At 35.7% G+C, this 22,035-nt stretch overlaps 1 long non-coding RNA gene across 2 annotated transcripts in view; it reads right to left on the bottom strand.

Annotated features, from left to right (window-relative positions):
* The window catches only part of LOC135208976 (uncharacterized), a 510,553-nt gene extending 488,663 nt beyond the window's left edge, over positions 1–21,890 (bottom strand). Inside the window, exons 1-2 of one of the 2 annotated variants that reach the window (XR_010313263.1) lie at positions 21,620–21,886; positions 21,186–21,411 (exon numbers count right to left, since the gene is read on the bottom strand). This is a non-coding gene — a long non-coding RNA (uncharacterized LOC135208976). Of the gene's footprint in view, positions 1–21,185 lie in introns of both variants that reach the window. The other variant, XR_010313262.1, reaches the window with a different exon arrangement.
* Between the last annotated feature and the right edge of the window lie 145 nt (positions 21,891–22,035).

Genomic DNA, 22,035 nt, shown 5'->3' with positions numbered 1-22,035 from the left:
AGTAGGCCTATGCAAATATTCACTTTCTGTCATTGGACCTACACATATATTCACTTGCTGTCATTAGACCTACACATATATTCACTTGCTGTCATTAGACCTACACATATATTCACTTTAAAGTTCAAGCCTGTTTTCTAAAATTCTCCTTCCTAAAAACAAACAAACAAAACAAACAAACAAACAACAGGAAATATTACATCAAGATCAAGAAAACACATCCTCTTCTAGTTCAGGCCGACTCTTTTCCATTTAACAAAACAAGTTCAAGGTTTTTACTTGATAAATTCTTCCTTTGGAAAGTTCGGGTTAATTTTCTCAATAATAATAATAATAATAATAATAATAATAATAATAATAATAATAATAATAATAATAACGGCACACATAGTAAGAAAAGTGATGGACTCCTAAGGAGGCAGGATGCAACCCGGAACCCCACACTATAAATACCACCCAGTCGAATTGGAGGACTGTGATAGAGCAAAAAAAAAAAAAAAAAAAAAAAAAAATTTTATTATTATTATTATTATATTATTATTATTATTGTTATTATTATTATTATTATTCGCACAACAAAACGGCCATTGAATATTATGGTTTTCATTTCAAAGGAGTAACAGAAGGCAATAGGAAATACAGAGAGTAGAGATAGCGGTGCCAAACGCACGCTCATGGCTAACTTCAACCTTGAATTATAAAAAAAAAAAAAAAACTAGGGGGTTCCAATTTGGTACGTTTGATGATTGGAGGCTAGATGATCAAGGTACCAATTTGCAGCCCTCTAGCCTCAGTAGTTTTTTTTGAGATCTGAGGACGGAGAGACAAAGTGTGAGGACAGACAGGGAAACACATTTCAATAGTTTGTTTATACAGAAAACTAAACAGGAAGAATGAACAAACTTACCCTATTCACTGTTTCCCTTTCACACCCCCTCTCCCGCCCCCCCTCCATCCCCCTAAATGTATACACGATTCAAACTTGGCCAGGGGGTAAACCCTGTTAATATTAAAATGTTTAATCTCTCTTCGAACTTTGGGGTACCGTAACCCACTTCCGGAGGAGAAACTTGCTGGAACACAAACACTCCATAGTGCACTAAATAACCTTCACAAGTTACACACAAAAGTCTTGCGATCTTTTGGTCAACATACAAAGGCAGCTCGTCTAATTCTGTCAAAGTTTTTTCCTCTGCTTAATATGCTCTGAATACAGTCTTAGTCAGATAATAAAAAGGTATTAAATAACATAACTTAGTTAAAAATATTCTGCTCCATTCTGTTGTCCTTATCTTAGTTTATTTACATCTGCTCTCCTTATCTTAAAGTTTATCTATGTCTCTCAATACGATCAGGAAACCGTATGTTCCCTCTAAATTTTGAAATCCAATATGGATTTTTTACCCAGTGTTCGTTTTTGTGACAAAAAAATCAATAAAATCAATGAAATGTGAATTTTATTTTACTATGGTCATTTTCTGAAAACCCGTCGAAAATCATTCCGAAAACGTAATTTCTAAAGTTTAATTCAATATTTATACTGAAATCCTAAAGCTGAAAAAAATCAATGTCACGTGAGAATCTTTTTTTTATTTTAATATTGTCATCTATTTCCAAAAACCTCCCAGAAATAACTTTCAATACCTAATTTTAAAACCTTTCGAATTCAATGAAAAATCATGTTGAATAGGTATTACACAATTATATTAAAACTATAAACTAACAAACGCCCAATGAAATATGAATAATTTATATCTTACTGTGTTCATCATTGTCTGTAAAACCTTCCAAATGTAATCATGCACACATTATTTATAAAGGGTTTATTCCAATAAACATGAATTAGAAATAAGTAATATTTCCCACTCACTCTCATAAAAAATCATGAATGCATAGTTTTATATAAATTTGAATCCAATAAACATGAATTACAAATACGTTACATTCCCACTAACTCTCAAAAACAACCATGAATACATAGTTTAACATAAATTGGAATCCAATCAACACGAATTCCACTCAAAAACAACCATGAACACAGTTTTACGTAAATTTTAATCCAATAAACATGAATTCCAAATAAGTTATATTTCCCACCCAACTCTCAAAAACAGTCATGAATACATAGTATCATATACGTTTTAATCCAATAACAATGAATTCCAAATAAGTTACATTCCCACCCAACTGTCAAAAACAACCATGAATACATATTTTAATTTTAATATAAATTCTAATCCAATAAACATGAATTCCAAATAAGTTACATTTCCACCCAGCTTTCAAAACAAATTATGACTACATAGTTTTATAAGAATTTGAATCCAATAAACACGAATTCCACTCTTAAACAATCACGAATACATGGTTTCTTAAATTTTTTTTTAATCCAATAAACACGAATTCCAAATAAGTTACATTTCCCACGAACTCTAAAAAACAACCATGAATACATAGTTTTATATAAATTTGAATCCAATAAACACGAATTCCACTCAAAAACAACCATGAATACATAGTTTAATATAAATCTGAATCTAATAAACGCGAATTCCACTCAAAAACAGTCACGAATACATAGTTTAATATAACTTGAATCCAACAAACATGAATTCCAAATGAGTAACAACATTACCCACCCAACTCGGTTCCGACATTCGTCACTGCCTATTTAACAGCCGTCCTAAAACCACCAGAAAATATTTTTCATGAATATATTATAATCTCTTCTAAATCCCGGCAAATTCCACAGACAAAAAAAAAAAAAAAAAAAAATTTTCCCTCTGAATTCAGCTCCCCTTGGCTTATAATCCTCCTTCGGAAATTGACATGGCGAATTCCGAGTTAATCAACGCTAAGTCTGTCCCCTATCCCTGGTTTTATTACAGTTCGTGGACTCTTTTTCAATGAATTATTCGTGGCTCCTGCTGCTCTTCTTGTGCGCCGCGCTGGGAACATGTTTCATTCCCCCCCCACTCCCCCCCCCCCCCACCCCCCCCCACCCCCGACGTCTCTTTCAATCGCTTGGGAAGACAAGTCCCTACAGGAGGGATTAGGTGTGCAAGAATCATGACCTGCTATGAGTTGTAAGAATTAGCCAATAAGGTATTTAGTTTAGACAAAGTCAGTGGTTATGTTCTACGTCAGCATAAGTTGCAGTGTGAGTACGTTTGGAGAGAGAGAGAGAGAGAGAGAGAGAGAGAGAGAGAGAGAGAGAGAGAGAGAGAGAGAGAGGCAGGAAGCACTTCAATTCAGTAATTATATAATTCTACATAAGAATAAAATCAAGTGTCAGAGGTTTGGTTTTAATATCAGTAACCATTAGTTAATACAGTTAGAGAGAGAGAGAGTGAGAGAGAGAGAGAGAGAAGAGAGAGAGAGAGAGAGAGATCCCACATAACATCCCACTGTCTTAAGGTAACAGCTAATACAAGATTCGTTCTCGTATTATCATCAAGTATCACAGCCCCTCTGATTTTAATGTTCCTGGTGCCTTCATACTCTCTCTATCTCTCTCTCTCTCTCTCTCTCTCTCTCTCTCTCTCTCTCTCTCTCTTAGTAGAATGTCGAGGTTGCACATGATATTGCGACAGTAAACTAAGGAGATGGGCCAATGCTCTTAGCTGTCTCAGCAATAACGATGTTCGTACAACGCACGGTTTCCTTATGAACGGCTCCAGAAACGACAGTTTTGTTATGATTGCTTATTCCCCTCAACTCCCCAGCATCCGCCTCTGAGAATCCACAATACTGGGATAACGAGACAGTGGATTATCTTTGCGAGCTGGGACGAGGATGGTAATTATCCCTTGTTCCTGTGACGCTGTTCTTGATTTGTAATAGTAAGATTAAAAGGAATGTTTATTCCCTTGACTAGGCAGCACACGCTTTTGATAGTCAGCGATTCTGGTATGCGGCGAGCCCTAATTTTTGTATGCCGGGATGAGGATGGTAATTACCCCTTTTCCCGTGGTGTTATCTTGATTTATATCAGCAGATTAAAATGGATGTTTATTCTCCTGACTGGGAAGCACACGCTTTTGATAATCAGCGATTCTGGTATGCGGTGAGTCTTAATTTTTGTATGCCGGGATGAGGATGGTAATTACCGGGATGAGGATGGTAATTACCCCTTTTCCGGTGGTGTTATCTTGATTTTTATCAGCAGATTAAAATGGATACTTGTTCTCCTGACTGGAAAGCTCTCACTTTTGATAATCAGCTATTCTGGTATGCGGTAAGCTTTCAATTTTGTATGCCGGAATGAGGATGGTAATTACCCCTTTTCCCGGTGTGTTATCTTGATTTATATCAGCAGATTAAAAATGGAATGCTTATTCTCCTGACTGGGAAGCACTCAGTTTTCATAATAAGCAATTTTGGTAGGTGGTGAGCCTTAATCTTTGCAAGCTAGGATGAGGAAGGTAATTACCCTTTTTCCAGATGGTGGCGCCTTGACTTATATCAACATTTTGGAATGACTGTTTCTTCCCCTTCAGTGAAAGGATTGAGATTGTGAACATCTGAAAAACCCTTGCTTCTATGAGAGCTTGCAATCTTGGGACAATAGCAAGATTGCCAGGCTGAGGACGGTAACTATCCTATTCCTGTGACATTGCCATAATTTATAAGAGAGTATTGGGGTGGTTTCTAATTAGCCTGAACCAGTGGGCGTACCTTGGAGAACCTACATCTTGGAAGACAATGTCTTATTTGGTTTCTAATGGCATATGGGATGATGCTTAAGTTTCAGGGCATCATTATAGCCCAGTTATACCCGGGCATATTAGAGGGTAATTAAATCTTTACGGTGCTTTCAAATAACTTATGTGGGACTCCACATCCAAGAAACCATAGGCATGACTTGAATGAGCTGTAACTTATTCTAATGGGCTGTATATCTATTATATCTATAAATAAAAATGTATATTAAATACAACTTCTCACTTATCTCTCACTTAAAGATTTCACAAGCTGACTTTTTTTTTTCTTTTTGTAACTAGGAACGTTTGCTCGCTCTCTCTCCTCTCTCTCTCCCTCTCTTCCCTCTCTCTCTCTCTCTCTCTCCTCTCTCTCTCTCTCTCTCTCTCTCGTGATACCGGGCACTTCTCAAGGGTTAAGAACGTGAAATCGAGATGCTTCAGGAGGAGGGGGCACACCACCACCCCCATCCATCCCGAACCCCCCCCCCCCCCCTTCTACGTCCCCCTTCTCAACCCCCCAAAACAACAATTCCAGATCCTGTTTGTACGTCTGTGTGTGTGTGTGTCAACTCATCCAACAATCTATTGTTCTGAAAACAGTGATGAATGGCCGCAAATACGCCACACACACACGCGCGCGCACACACACACACACACACACACACACAGATATTGTCTCCCCCATCTATTTGCCATCCTTTTTGAAATAGTTTCTTCCTCCTCTTTCACGGTCCTTAAACCCAAAGGTTGTCGTTATCAAATTACTTCTTTATCTGTCCTCCTTCTGGAACGACTTGAAGCTCTCTCTCTCTCTCTCTCCTCTTCTCTCTCTCTCTCCTCTCTACTCTCTCTCTCTCTCTCTCTCTCTCCTCCAGTTGCTTTTACGAAGTCTTTTCTCTGTGGCAGTATCTGCTTCGAATGATCAGTTGTCTTCATGTTAAGGAGTTTTGGAGCTTGTGGTGTGTTTGTTGGCATACATGTGGAATAGTAACTTTTTTTTTTGGAGTGACTTATTATGTATATCTATACACACATATATGTGTATATATATAATTATGTGTATACATTATACCAAATTTTATCCAGCCGTTTTAATCTAAGAAAATGAACAAATTATTATCCTTATCCCTTTCTCCAATCATTCACTTTCTGTAACAGATCCTTATTATGAAATACTCCTTGTCTGGTCTTTATACCTCCTTCAGAAGCCCAAAACTACATACTTTGTTGACCCAAATAGGCTGACATGACACCCCCTTTTGAAGTTTACTCTGTAGTCTATAATGAAATTCGTAAACAAAACAGTTGACATCTCAGGACTTTGACAGGACTTCAGATTTCTGTAATTAGACTCTGACCTAACATAGCTGACTTTGACAGGACTTCAGATTTCTGTAATTAGACTCCGACCTAACATAGCTGACTTTGGCAGGACTTCAAGATCTCCCTCTCCCTCTCTCTTAATCTCTATTTTTTCTCTCTCTCTCTCCCTCAATGTCTCTCTCTCACCCTCTTTGTCTCTCCCTCTCTCTCTCTCTCACTACCTCCCTCAATCTCTCTCTCCCCCTCTCCCTCAATCTCTCTCTCTCTCTCTCTCCCTCACACTAAGGGATCTGGGGAAACCCGAACGAGCTGTAAGTGTGAGTGGCTCTCTCTCTCTCTCTCTCTCTCTCTCCCTTAACCAATCCTTGTTCGGAGAAACTCATCTCCCGCTCCCAACTCATCTAAAATTGAAGGCTGAGAGGAAACATCGCCTAACTACCATTTCAAGTTTTGTTTCACTTTGGGAACAACTAATATTGACAGTAGCAGCTTACTCTCCCCACCACAGAAAAAGAGGAAAAGTGGTAATTCCTTTCATTAAAAGCTAATTAGGCCACTCGAAGATCATCCCCAGCCTTCTTGGAAAAAAAAAAATATACCAAACACACAATTGTTTTTTTTTATGCTTGGTTCAAGCAATAAAATTGGTCAATAATAATGATAATAATAACTAAAATTCTCTCTTTGGTTACCATATGCTTCACAGAATAAAATACTAGACGAATAAGAAAAATAATAAACACAAAAAATAACCTTTCCCACAAATATTCATACTCTCTTGTAATTCAAATATCCGTCAATCAAATAAAATTAATCAAAAATACAAACATAATCTCTCCCATATTAACTAATCATATTCTCATGTAATCCAAATATTCGTCAATCAAATAAAAAAAAATAATCTCTCCCATGATAACTAATCATGCTCTCTTGCAATTCAAATATCCGTCAATCAAATAAAAAAAATAATCTCTCCCATATTTACTAATCATACTCTCATGCTCTCCAAATATTCGTCAATCAAATAAAAAAAATAATCTTTCCCATATTAACTAATCATACTCCCTTGCAATTCAAATATCCGCCAATCAAATCAAATTAACCAAAAATACAAAAATAATCCTTCCCCTAATTCCCTTCTCAAGCCAATAACCAAAGAGAGAGACAAAAAACTGGTCAAACTGAATCAAAATTGAAATTAGGAAAAACTCTTCACAAAATGTATTTAGTAGTTAGGAATCCAGGTCACTAATTAACCTGTGAGGACGAGAAGAAGAAGAAGGAAGGGAAGGAGAAGAAGCAGAGGGGACATCAAACAGTTTCCTCAGAGGAGGAGGAGGAGGAGGAGGAGGAGGAGGAGGAAGACGACTTTCTAAAGAAAGTGAGGAAGAGGCTCCGGATGGGTCTCGATGCTTTTGAATTATTGATAGTCCTTGGGCGAGGGGAGACGGGGAAGGGGGTAGGAAGGGGGGGGGAGAAAAGAGGAAGTAGGGGTAGGGGAAAAGAAGGAAATGAGAACAGAGGAAAAGGGAATATGGGGAGGGGAAAGGAGAGGAAAAGGTCAAATAGGTGTAGGGGAATGGGTAAGGAAAAGGGAACAGAGAGAAAGATGTGATGAAAAGGGGATAAAGAGGGAATAAAAATAAAAAGGGGACGTAGGATGAGGGAAAGTGGAAGGAGAATAAAAGGGGAAACGGGGGATGAGGAGAGGGAGAAGAAAGAACAGGAAATATAAAGAGAAATGGGGAATGGGGGAAAAAGGAGAGGAAAAAGGAAGGATAAAAGGGAAAAATAATGGAACGGGGAAATGGGAAAGGGGGAATGAGAGGTTAAATAACGAAAGGAGAGAAGGAAATGGGGAAGGAAACAAAAAAAAAGGAACTAGAAGAATGAAAAAAGGGAGGAGGAAACATGAAGAATAAATAGGAAAAGTTGGAAAAGGTGAGGATAAAATAAGTAAGGTTGAGGAGAAGATAGATAGATCACCCCCCCTCCCCCCCCCTCCCCACACACACTGAAGTTAGGCCTAATGCCCTAATTAGTGAAAGCCACACACAGACCCACACTTTTGTCACGCCATCTCTTCCATTCGTTCATACACACAGAGTGAGCATTAATGGCTGCCTCTGTGTGTTTATAATTAAACCTGTGACTTTTAATTACTCCTAGATTACACATACACACATGTACATACACAAATACACACACACACACACACACACACCTTTTTTCTCAAGCGTACAAACGCCAAGAAAAGTTTGTGCCTATAGTTAAGTCGGTGGATTCAATTAGTACCTGAGATATACATACACACACATACAGACATACACATACATATGTATAAAATGTATAGATACACGCATATAAAGACTACGCTCTCTCTCTCTCTCTCTCTCTCTCTCTGAAAATAAACTGATGCCAGATCTCCCAGCTCCTCTTTCTCTCTCGTACACATGCTACCATTCGAAATAAAAAAAAATAATACTGATAATAAAATCATCACTCAGCCACCAATCCTTACCGCCACTTCGTAACTCATATCTCTCTGTCTCTGTCTCTGTCTGTCTGTCTCTCTCTCTCTCAAACGATATTGATGGCAACAAGGACAAATCACCCCTTTTAGCCCAAACACAACGCATCATCATCTTCTTCTTCTCCTCCTTCTTCTTCAAAATTCGTCTGGGATACCAGAACACCACTACATCGTATTGGCAGGTCTTCAGTTGTTAGCAGAAATGTCTTTTGGGAAAATGCGTCACGAGAATAAATATATGTGTTGACTTGGGAAGTAGGTTATGGGTCTTTTTTTTTTTTTTTTTTTTTTCTCTCTCTTTTTTTTTGTACGAACGTATTGGCAGATAATAATCCTATGTAGAGGTGACAGATAATACCACTTAGGGCTGACAGAAAATACCATTAAGGGCTGACAGAAAATACCATTAAGGGCTGACAGAAAATACTATTAGGGCTGACAGAAAATACCATTAAGGGCTGACAGAAAATACCATTAAGGGCTGACAGAAAATACCATTAAGGGCTGACAGAAATGAACCATTAAGGCTGAAAAACGAGAAAATACTATTTAGGGCTGACGAAAATAAAAAACTGATTTAGGGCTGAGCAGAAAATCAACTATTTAGGGCTGACATAAAAATAACCTATTTCTATTGTAGGGAGGCTGACAGATAATACTACTTAAGGGTGACAGATAATACCATTAAGGGCTGACAGAATATACCATTTAGGGCTGACAGAAAACACTATTTAGGGCTGACAGAAAATACTATTTAGGGCTGACAGAAAATACTATTTAGGACTGACAGATAATACCATTTAGGGCTGACAGATAATACTATTTAGGGCTGACAGATAATACTACTTAAGGGTGACAGATAATACCATTTAGGGCTGACAGAAAATACTATTTAGGACTGACAGATAGTACCATTTAGGGCTGACAGAAAATACTATTTAGGGCTGACAGAAAATACGATTTGGGACTGACATAGTAATTAAGTAAATAAATAAATAAATGATCGTAAATAACCTTAAACGACATTCTAAGATAATTCATTCGCACGAGGAGTAGTATGTGGTGGTTGTCTATATGAACGTATAAAAAATATATAAAATATGTTTTTGTAAGTAACTTCTAAAATACTGAACACGCATCACGCGAGAGAAGACATGCCCCTTTTGATGATGTGAAAATAAATAGTATATAAAAAATGGAAAATACGTTCAATAGTTATCTAAAGCTGAACTAAAATATTAGATAAAAATAACTTTTTTTTGTAGTTACAAATTTGCATAACTCATCGAAAGATGAGACAATTTAATTAACGTCCCCCCCCCCCAAACCCCCCAAACCCCGCTGGGTTTTCTAGGCCTAGAGAAACACTTTTTCAAATGAGGTACTTTCACAAATACTTACTTTTTTTTAAACGGAACCTTACACAAACACTTTCTTTTTGAAAGAAAAAATTTAAATACACTTTCTTTTTGAAAGAGAATCTTTAAATACAATTTCTTTTTTGACAAGTGCTTTCTTTTTCTCACAAACACTTTCTTTTTGAAAGAGAGCCTTTCACAAACAATTTTTTTTATGACAAACACTTTCTTTTCACAATCACTTTTGAGGACCTTTTACAAACCTTCTTTTTGCAGAAGGATCTTTCACAAACACTTTCTTTTTGAATGAGAGACTTTCATTTTTTTGACAAACACTTTCTTTTTCACAAACACTTTCAAGGACCTTTTATAAACTATCTTTTTGCAGAAAGATCTTTCACAAACACTTTCTTTATGAGAGCGAGCCTTTCACAAACAATTTCCTTTTTGATAAACACTTTAATTTTTTACAAACACTTTTAAGGACCTTTTACAAACTTTTTTTGTAAGAGAACGTTTCTCATAAACTTTTTCTTCTTTTTTTTGAGAAGAGGACTATTTACAAACACTATTTTTGAAAGAAAAACTTTCACAAACACTTTCTTTTTGAAGGAGAGACTTTCACAAGCCCTTACTTTTATTAAAGAAAACCTTTCACAAACACTGTCTTTTTGAAAAAGGGACTTTCACAAGCCCTTACTTTCATTAAAGGAAACCTTTCACAAACACTTTTTGTAAAAGGGACTTTCACAAACTTTTTCTTCTATTAAAAAGAAACTTTCACAAACAGTTTCTTTTTGAAAGAGGACCTTCAACAAACACCTTTTTTCGAAAGACTTTCACAAACACTTTCTTTTTGAGAGAGGACCTTTAACAAACACTTTCACATTTTGAAAAAGTATCTATCGCAAAACACTCTTTTTGAAAGAGGACCTTTCACAAACACTTTCTTTTTTGAAAGAAGTCTTTCACAACCACTTTCTTTTTGAGAGAGGACCTTTAACAAGCACTTTCATTTTTTTTGAATGGGGACCTTTCACACGCACTTTCTTTTTGAGAGAGGACCTTTCACAACCACTTTCCTTTTTGAAAGCAGACCTAAAGCAAACATTTTCTTTTTGAGAGAGGACCTTCTCAACAAACACTTCTTTTTGAGAGAGGACCTACAACAAACACTTTCTTTTTGAAAGAAGACCTCACATTACACTTTTCTTTTTGAAGCAGACCTTCAACAAACACTTTCTTTTTGAGAGAGGACCTTCTCGACAAGCACTCTCTCTTTGAGAGAGGACCTACAACAAACACTTTCTTTTTGAAAGAAGACCTCCACATACACTTCCTTCTTCGAAAGGGGACCTTCAACAACCACTAACCACTTTCTTTTTTTTGAAAAGGGGGAGCTTCAACAAACACGTTCCTTTTTGAAAGGGGGAGGGACCTTTCACATTTCAGGTGTCTTGTGAAAGAAAGGTCAGGGGGTGAAAGGTGACACTAAAACGCCTGATGAAGTGAATACTGTTATTGCATGTCAGACACAGACATGAAGACACTAGAGATCTCCTCTTTAAGCGTCATTCCATACTAGATGTCTCAAAATGTCATGCCATATTAGTTGTGTCTCGAAGTGTCATTCTATATTAGTTGCGTCTCAGAAGTGTCATTCCATATTAAGTATATGTCTCACAGGTGTCATTTCATATTTGCTGTATGTCTGGGGAGTGTCATTTCATATTAGGTATATGTCTCAGAGGTGTCATTTCATATTTGCTGTATGTCTGAGGAGTGTCATTCCATATTAGTTCTATGTCTCACAGGTGTCATTTCATATTTGCAGTATGTCTGGGGAGTGTCATTCCATATTAGTTATGTCTCAGAAGTGTCATTTCATATTTTCTACATGTCTGGGATGTGTCATTCCACATTAGTAATATATCTGATAAGTGTCATGCCTTTCCAGTTATATGTATGGGAAGTGTCATTCCCTATTAATTATATATCTCAGAAGTGCCATGCCTTACTTGTTATATGTATGGAAGTGTCTTCCCTATTAATTACAGTCTCATAAGTGTCTGGGAAGGTCCTGTTAATTACAGTCTCATAAGTGTCTGGGAAGGTCCTGTTAATTACAGTCTCATAAGTGTCTGGGAAGGGCATGTTTTTATACCTTTATAATTAATAAAGGGAGTATCAGCTTAGCCAATTCTATCCATAAAATATTAGTATGGAACTTTTGTGAAGAAGTTCTTGATTGAATTCAGACTCTCTATAAAGGTCGTTCTTGTTTTTAAATGGAAACTGAGGTTCGGTTGAAGTTCCTAACTTCATTTCAGATTATTTTCAAAAGGTTGCTCTTTGCTTTTTAATCTGTTCTGAAGTTCTGTCGAGATTCGTAACTTCACTCGCTCATTGTTCCCGGGGTAACTTCAAAATGAATATAATTATAAAAGTAAAGGTTACATAAACTTTGTAACTATATCTACGAGAATCTTCTATCAATATATCTTAAAACGCTGAGTTCCTAATTAATTTAAACCATATTTTTCTTCAGCCAGAATTTCCCAAAATAGTCTTTGAATTTGAAAGGTCAATCTTATTGAATTGATTCGCTTTGCATCTATTCAATTCTGTTCATTCAATTCAAGAGGAAAAAACTGGACAATTCAATTAATCCACGGACATTGATTTTCAACGGTGAATGGCTAGAAAAATCTAGATTTTCAACAGTGAAAAATCTAGAAAAATCTAGATTTTCAAAGGTAAAAACCAGGAAAAATCTAGATTTTCAATGGTAAAATCTAGAAAAATCTAGAAAAATCTAGAAAAATCTAGAAAAATCTAGATTTTCAACAGTGAAAAATCTAGATTTTTAAAGGTAAAAATCTAGAAAAATCAAGAACAATCTAGATTTTCAATGGTAAAAATCAAGAAAAATCTAGATTATCAACGGTGCAAAATCTAGACAAATCTAGAAGAAATTAGACAAATCTAGATTTTCAATGGTGAAAAATCTACATTTTCAACGGTAAAAAATCTAGAAAAATCTAGATTTTCAATGTGAAAAATCTAGAAAAATCTAGATTTTCAATGGTGAAAAAATCTAGAAAAAATCCAGGAAAATCTAGATTTTAACTGAAAAATCTAGAAAAATCTAGAAAAATCTAGATTTTTAAGGATATGCATTAAAGTTTTCTCGTTAGGAAATTGGGTATGATCGAGTATGGAATGACATTCCCGGGACGGTAACTTAGTATGGAATGACACTTCCAAGACATGAAACTAATATGGAACAACACTTCTCATACATAACTACTATGGAATGACACTTCCCAGACACATGATTAGTATGGAATGACACTTCCAAGGCACTTAGCAAGTAAGGAATGACACTTCCCAGACAAAACTAGTAAGGCATGACACCTATGAAACTATAATTAATAAGGAATGACACTTCCATACGTATAAAAAGTAAGGCATGACACTTCTGAGCCATATAATTAATAGGGAATGACACTTCCATACGTATAACAAGTAAGGTATGGCACTTCTGAGACATATACTTAATAGGGAATGACACTTCCATACATATAACTAGAAAGGCATGACACTTCTGAAATGTATTACTAAAGTGGAATGACACTCCCCAGATATACAGCAAATATGAAATGACACTTCTGAGATGTATGGCTAATATGAAATGACACTCCCCAGACATACAGCAAATATGAAATGACACTCCCCAGACATACAGCAAATATGAAATGACACTTTTGAGACATATACCTAATATGGAATGACACTTCTGAGACATTATAACTAATACAGAATGACACTTCGAGACACATTAATATGGAATGACATTTTGAGACACCTAGTATGGAATGACACTTCCAGACATAATTAGTATGGCATGACACTTCACAGACAAGTAAGAAATTTAATTAACCAATTCACAATATCATTTAGAGTTTTGATAAGTATTCAATATTGCATTCGAAAAACAGTTCAAAATCTAATCTCTGAATAATAAATGAAGTTAGAATAATGTAAACAAAATAAATAAATAAATAAGAACACATTACGATTCGAAATTTATTTTGGTCTGAGTATTTAAAAAGAAAAATCGTATCAATATATTTTTCCGTATAATTGTGGGGTACCAGAATTATAAAAATGACGAAAACACCAAAACACGAAAAACATATATTTTCTATACAAATGAAATCATATACAGTTGAGATACCTCCTCTTGGCGTAAGTTCAGGATTAAATGTGATTTTGAAAATATTTCATTTTAAGTATTGAAATGGTTTTTTTTTTTTAAACGGAATGAGAAGGGAAAATCATTTCGTATTATTTTTTTTACTCTTGCATAATGAACTCCAGCTTCTCCGCCGCATAGAGAAAATAAAAAAATATAAACATTAAACAAATGAAAAAACGTGGCATACTACACCATTGCTTTCCGAAGATTTAAATACAGGTTCGTATTTTTATCGTAGAATGGAAGAATAAAATATATATATTTCTCACGTGTGTGGGGGGGGGGGGAGGAAAATATGGAAAATATTCTGTCGGTAAAAATATTTCACACGCAAAACGGAGAGGAGGGATGACTCAATTACGCATTCCTAAACTGGATGTATGTATGTATGTACTGAGTTTGTGTGTGTGTGTGTGTGTATGTGCGAGTGTGTGTGTATGCGTTTATGTGTGTGTATCGTGCACGTGTAGACCCTCTTCCTTCGTACACCCAACCCAGACAACACCAAAAAAATAAATAAATAAATAAATAAATAAATAAAAACCAGACAATCTTCTCTCTTCTCTCTATACGTTTTCAATAGCCAAAATATTTTGGGATCATTACCAGATAAGGTACTTAATTCAGGGGATTCATCTCTCCTCTCTCTTCTCTATTCCTATCTCTCTTCTCTCTCTCTCTATCGTTTTCAATAAGGCAAAATATTTTGGGATCATTACCAGATAAGGTATTTAATTCAGTGGATTCCTCTCTCTCTCTCTCTCTCTCTCTCTCTCTCTCTCTCTCTCTCTCATTTTCACCAAAGCAATTTTTATTAGATATTACCAGATAAAGTATTTAATTCAGTAACTTCTCTGTCTGTCTGTCTGTCTGTCTGTCTCATTTTCATTAAAGCAAATTGATTTGGAATCTTTACCAGATAAGGTATTTAATTCAGTTGGCTCTCTCTCTCTCTCTCTCTCTCTCTCTCTCTCTCTCCCCTATCTCCTCTCTCTCTCTCATTTTGTACTAAGGCAAAGTTTTTGGATCATTAACTCTCTCCTCTCTCTCAGTCTCTCTCTCTCTCCTCTCTCTCTCAAATTTATTTGGGATTATACCAGATAAAGTATTTAATTCAGTAACTTTCTCTCTCTCTCTCTCTCTCTCTCTCTCTCTCTCTCTCTCTCTCTCTCTCTCTCTCTCTCTCTCATTTTACTAAGGCAAAATTTTGGGGATCATTGATAAAGTATTTAATTCAGTAACTTTCTCTCTCTCTCTCTCTCTCTCGGGATTCCCACGCTCGTTAAAACCTTCTGCCATTCAGATCTCTCGGTGACTTCTGGAGACGCAATACCAACTCAGTTGCATTCAACAGAATTCTAAAGTAAAGAATTCGCCTGATTGCTGCCATAATTACGTTAAGTGGGGATCGTTCGTATAAGAGAGATCGTCCCTGTCGAATCGTATTAAAACTTATTTATTTTTACCTGATTAATGGGATCAGATCTCGTTTTATTTTCAATTAGATTACATTAAAAGATTTTTTCTCTCTCTCTTAGGAACGAGGCTTCAGTAAGGCTTTTAAAAACAGATTATAAAATAAAAAAAATTTAACTGAGGGTTTCAATGAGAAATGTGGCTTTTTAAAACTAGATTAGATTAAAAATTATTTTTTTATGTTTATTCTTGTTAAAATTTAGGATTTTGTTGGAAATGAGATTCCGATGAGCTTTTAAAACATAATAAAAAATTTTGAATATTACTTTAATGATTTTTCAAGTAGCCTACATTCAGTGTTCCAGTTATATCAAATACTTTTACTGGATTACATTAAAAATGGTTTAATTACATTAATTCAAAACTTGTTCATTGGGTTACATTTAAACTTTTCAATTACGTGATATCGAAAACAGCTAAGTTGTCTTAATTTTCTTAGGCAACAGAGATTTGCAATAAAGTTCTAGGCAAGGAAAGGTAAGGCAAGAAGAAGAAGTAGCAACAAAAGTTCCAGGGAAGGGAAGTTAAAAATAAGGAATTGCAATAAAGTTCCAGTTAAGTTAAAAAGAAGGAATTGCTACAAAGTTCCAGGTAAGGAAAGTTAAGAGGTAAGAAGAAGGAATTGCAACGAATTCCAGATAAGGAAAAGTCAAGGTAAAAATAAGAGGGAATTGCAAAAAATTCCAGATATGAAATTCTAATGCAAAAAAAAAAGAGAAGGAATTGGAACAAAGTTCCAGGTAAGGAAATATAAAGTAAATGAAGGAATTGCAACTAAATTCCACGTTACGAATGTTAAGGTAAAAAAAATGAAGGAATTGCAACAAATTCCAAAAAGGAATTTTAAGGAAAATAAAAAAAAAGAAATTGCAACCAAATTCCGGATAAGGAATTTTAAGGGAAGAAAGAAGGAATTAGAACCAAATTCCAGATAAGGAATCTTGAGGTAAAAAAAAAAGGAAGGAATCGCAACAAAGTTCCAGATAAGGAATGGTAAGGTAAAAAAATGAAGGAATTAAAACAAATTCCAGATAAAGAATGTTAAGGTAAAAAAAAGAAGGAATTACAGTAAATTCCAGATGAGAAAAGGCCAAGGTAAAACAGAGTTAACTGCAAAAACTAACAATCTAAATGACTAAAAACTAAATATTTAATTCCCAGTCATTATTAAACGACCTTCTGCTTTCATAAATTATGAGTACAGTTATAATGAGACACGGATTATTTTAGAGTCATTGTGTTTTGAGAGGTAAGTATAATGAAGATGATATCTAACACACACACACACATCGTAATATATAGCCATTATAGAACATACCATCATTTGCATTATACATAGTATAATGAAATGGAGGAAAAAGTCACCATATTCACAGAGGCAGTACAAATGAGATGGTCCATTCGTCATTATATTTCCAGAGGGAGTATAATGACTACACGAATCGAGTTTACCCGGTGAAATCCTTTTGGTCATAGCTACTAGCAACTAGCTACTACCTACAGACCACTGGAAAATAATATAATCAATAGCTGTGAAATAATAAAATAAATCACGTTTTGAATTATAGTTGTCTGTTTACCAAAACTCAGCTGGACCTTTGACAAAGAAATTAGAGGGTAACAGTCACTGAAACCAGGGCTTCAGATACCTTACAGCTATTGATATCTAGTCCTCAGGGCTACACTAGTAGTAGTAGTAGTAAGTGACGCGGAATGACACGGAAGTGGATGACAAGAGAATTTTGGACGCTGTATAATAAATACAGTTTCCCCCGAAATGCCAAGAGTTGGCCAGTCTCTCTCTCTCTCTCTCTCTCTCTCTCTCTCTCTCTCTCTCTCTCTCTCTCAGAGGTCAAGTGCTAATCAAAGAGCTTAGCTCACGGTTCAGTAGACGCCAACTACATAGGTCCCTGAATTGGTAGGGAGAGAGAGAGAGAGAGAGAGAGAGAGAGAGAGAGAGAGAGAGGAGAGAGAGAGAGTCTCTCTCTCACTCTCTGTTAAACTGACAACAGATCCAGAAAACGGCCTAGTTCATTATTAATTCAGGCTCCCAGGTCGAATAAGAGCTTTCAAAATTGCACGGCAGAGGCGCCAGGACGCGTCAATGAATCATCAGCTCTCGCTGCCGAAGTGGAAATGTTGCCTTTCTCGATGTTCGTGAAAGTAAAAAAGTGTATATATATATATATATATATATATATATATATAATATATATATATATATATATATTAGCTACATAAAGATTGTCGTATTCCGTATAGGCCTGATTCAATGAGGGAAACAAAAGCCAAGGCAGGCCTAATCATTTTTTAGGCCATAATATCTCTGGGAACTACCTACATCCCCCGCTTGAGAGCTATATAGGTCTACTTAATTAATCCCCCAACGAATAAAGTTCAAGTCGTATTTACTCAGCTTTATAAAGTAACCGAAAACTCACATTAAAAAAATCACTTTCTTACGAAATAACGATGCCAAAGCCGATGTTTGAAATGGCGTGACGTTATTTATCCCAGATCGTCCAGCCTAAAAAATATATAATTTTTAAAATTTGTTTTTAGTGAGAATACACGTATGAGACCCGCAACTTCGTCCGAAATGACTTTGCTTTTAAAAACACTCCAGCCAGCACCTGACCCGGAGATACAATGTTTTGGAAACAAGGAATTAAAAGAAAAAAATATATATATACCAACTTGAAGATCCTGGAATCACAATTCCTGTACCTCCTTGGTATCAGAACTGAGCGATACCAAATACACGATTCGACCTAGAACGTTGGTATTATCAGAATTCAGGATTAAGTGACACCAGAATTGACTCCATCAACATTGTTGGTGTGTTGGCATCATATATGAATGATTTTACGAGTTGGCATCATAATCTAAATGATGCCAAACTTTGGTTTCTTTTAAAGCGAATTTTCAGCAAGAGCTGGCATTAAATGCCTAGTTAAAATAATAATGGAACTAATTTAAGGTACTAAGGTCAGTCTGATACGTGAATGAAACAGGTTATTTTTTTGCTTTGAAACGTTTGGGCAAAAACAAAAAAATATCAAATTAAATCAAATAAATAAAAAAGTAGAATTTCCTCTTTTTTCCTTTTTTTTGGCATCTTAACACTTTTGCACTTTCAGGAAAGACCTTTTATATAATATATATATATATATATATATATATATATATATATATATATATATATATATATATATATATATATATATATATATATATATACGGCTTTTCAACAAAATATTATGGATGCATGTCTCCAGATTAAGTGGTTTTATAAGAAGACAAAACTCTCACCATGAGAGAGAGAGAGAGAGAGAGAGAGAGAGAGAGAGAGAGAGAGAGAGAGAGAGAGAGAGCTTACGTTCGAAGGTGCATAGTGCTTTTAATTTTTTCCACTGAGACTAATGGACGCCTGATAATGATTCCCTCTTCATGATGGACAGAGAGAGAGAGAGAGAGAGAGAGAGAGAGAGAGAGAGAGAGAGAGAGAGATTTATCACCGCTCGTTTAACCGAGCATAACTCATTAGTACTATACCTAACATCACAGGAAATTAACACCTGTAAAACCTCATACAGGCTGCTCTATACTAGAATGCAACTCTCTCTCTCTCTCTCTCTCTCTCTCTCTCTCTCTCTCTCCTCTCTCTCTCGTTTGTTCCCAATCTAATATACAAGTCCCTAATTCTCTGTACAACGAAACAGGCAAGCGAGTGAGTCCGCTCTCTCTCTCTCTCACCAGCTACTACTGCATTACAGCTATTTATTTTCCCACTTATGAAAGGGCCATTACAGTCTCCTCTGGGGAATCCGCTTTTCCATTTTGAATTTACTTTACTTTCTCTCTTGCTTTCTTTCTTTCTCTCTTACTTTCTCTTTGATGCTTTGGTAATTGGACTTACTGAGTGCGTGTGTGTGTTTATACCTTCATATAAATGTGTGTAATATATATAAATATTAGGCCTATGTAATCTGTGTTCATTGTAAACGAATGAATCCACCACCTGAATATCTCTTAAGACCCGGGTGACCTAAGCGCTGAATGAAGTACCTGACGGTCAGTCAACTGTGCTTGGTTTGCATCCAGGCCTGGTAATAATCAGTACGAGTTCCCGTCTCATCCCCTAAAAAGAGCTCTTTTTAAGGTCACATGACCTTGAACCACAAATCAGGACCTACCCCAACATGACCTACCTCAACCTATCTTGGCCCCAGGTTGACCTGACCTAGGTCTAACCTAACCCAACACTAATTAGGACGACCTAACTTAATACAACGAAACGTTAAGTTTTTCTAAGACTAAACGATCTAATTTGACCTAATCTGACCTCTAAGACTCAAACTATTTTAAGCTATAGGCCTAGGACCTAACTTGAACTCTAGGGGCCTAAAGTAAACTAAATTAAGCAATATAGGCCTACAACCTATCTTGACCTCTAAAGACTTAAACTAAGCTAAGTTAAGTTATATAGGCCTACGACCTAACTTAACCCATAGGGATTTAAACTAAGTTAAGCTATAGGCCTTCGGCCTAACATGACCTCTTGGGACCTAAACTAATCAAAGTTAAGCTACATAGACCCAGTTTCCCAATCCCTATTAAAGACACAGGTAGGTCAATAATCACTCAGGTGAGGTAGACCTATTATTTTTGGTAAAAAAAAATTTAAGTATGAAGTTATGCTATTTACTGAAAACGGGCTAAAAACGATAGGAAAATGAACAAGTATCGTACGAAACCATTTGAAATAAACTGGTTAGATAATAATAATAATAATAATAATAATAATAATAATAATAATAATAATAATAGGCCTATATCATTTATGAAGTGAAGAAGTATCATTAACCGTTAAAGGTAAAATAATAATAATAATAATAATAATAATAATAGAAAACAATCAAACGGACCTTCTTCAGAGAGAGAGAGAGAGAGAGAGAGAGAGAGAGAGGAGAGAGACCATTACCCCCAATGTTAAACAGATACATGGTATCTTTGCCGGTAGGCCTAAGCCTAGGCCTATGTAAATGAGTCCCACGCCACTTTCGACTCTCATTGGTTTGATCAAACACCGAAATTCACCTTTTAATTACAATACAATTACATGTTGATTACATTATAACTACCTCTGTAATCACATGGAAATAACTCTTAAATAATAGTTCAGTTCGTTCGAACATAAGTTTTTTAAATTCAAATACCTAAAATTACCTTTGAATTATGTTAAAATTGCCTTTCGATTACAACGAAATTACTTCTTTAATTGTATTAAAACATTCAGTCAATTCCGTTTGATATTACGTTTCAATTACACGAAATTTACCTTCCGATTACATTCAATATTTATCTTTAATTATATCGAAGTAACTAGAAAATAATTAAACATCAATTTAAAGTCCATTCAAACACCTAAAATAACATTGCAATTACATTTTAAAAAATTAACTTTCAATTACGCTTAAATTGGCACTTAAATAGCATTAAAATAACTAGGAAACATAATGTAATCTTACCTTAAGTGACGAGAATACTAATTACTTTTCCCAGGTGTTATATAGTTTGAAGTGTGTCTACGTAGGCCTAGGTAATGACTGTAATGTATATAATTACTTTTTCATAGTATATATATATATATTTTCATATATATTTTTCTCACTGTCAAACAAACGTTTGTTTACAAATATCAACGACGTTTTTTACCGTAAAATAACTACCGTATAACGTAGCTTATTCATCTTTCTGTATATGTAATAAATCATTATTAAATCTGCATCTCAAATTTATATATATAATAATATTTAAAAGAAAAAAAAACTCGATCATACCACGTGGTCTAGTCGCCACATCAAAAGACGTAACCGTCCTATATTATTTTTATTTATTTTTCAATTTTTATTCTTTTCCAAAAAAAATCGTATTAAAAAATATATAATTCTCAATCACTCACTCATCATCATCCATTTCCCCTTGGATGTACATCCGTAAATAATGACGAATAATTGGTATAATTATTAATAATCAATTAAGATTATTCTCCTCCGTCATCTCCCCCCTTAAGTGTGCGGTCTTATGTCGCTCACGACGCGGAGGAGGAGAAGGAGGAGGAGGAGGAGGAGGAGGAGGTTATATTATAGAGGACTCGAACGCGACGGACGACGAACCACCACCTTCACCCAACACTGTCTCAACACCGACTCAGCCCGACGGCTCCGACGAAGTCCCTCCCCCCCCTCTCTTTTCGCCGACTCCGCTGCCGGCGCTGCCTGCTGTGCTGCTGCTGCTGCTGCTGCTGTTGGAGGGAGGGAGGGAGGGAGGGAGAGGAGAGGGAGGGTGGTAGAGGGAAATGGAGTGAGGGAGGCAGGG

The sequence above is a fragment of the Macrobrachium nipponense genome, chromosome 37 (assembly GCF_015104395.2).
Source record: "Macrobrachium nipponense isolate FS-2020 chromosome 37, ASM1510439v2, whole genome shotgun sequence".
Lineage (NCBI taxonomy): Eukaryota > Metazoa > Arthropoda > Malacostraca > Decapoda > Palaemonidae > Macrobrachium > Macrobrachium nipponense.
Note: the sequence above shows the minus strand (reverse complement) of the source record. Positions and strands in the feature narration are given on the sequence as shown.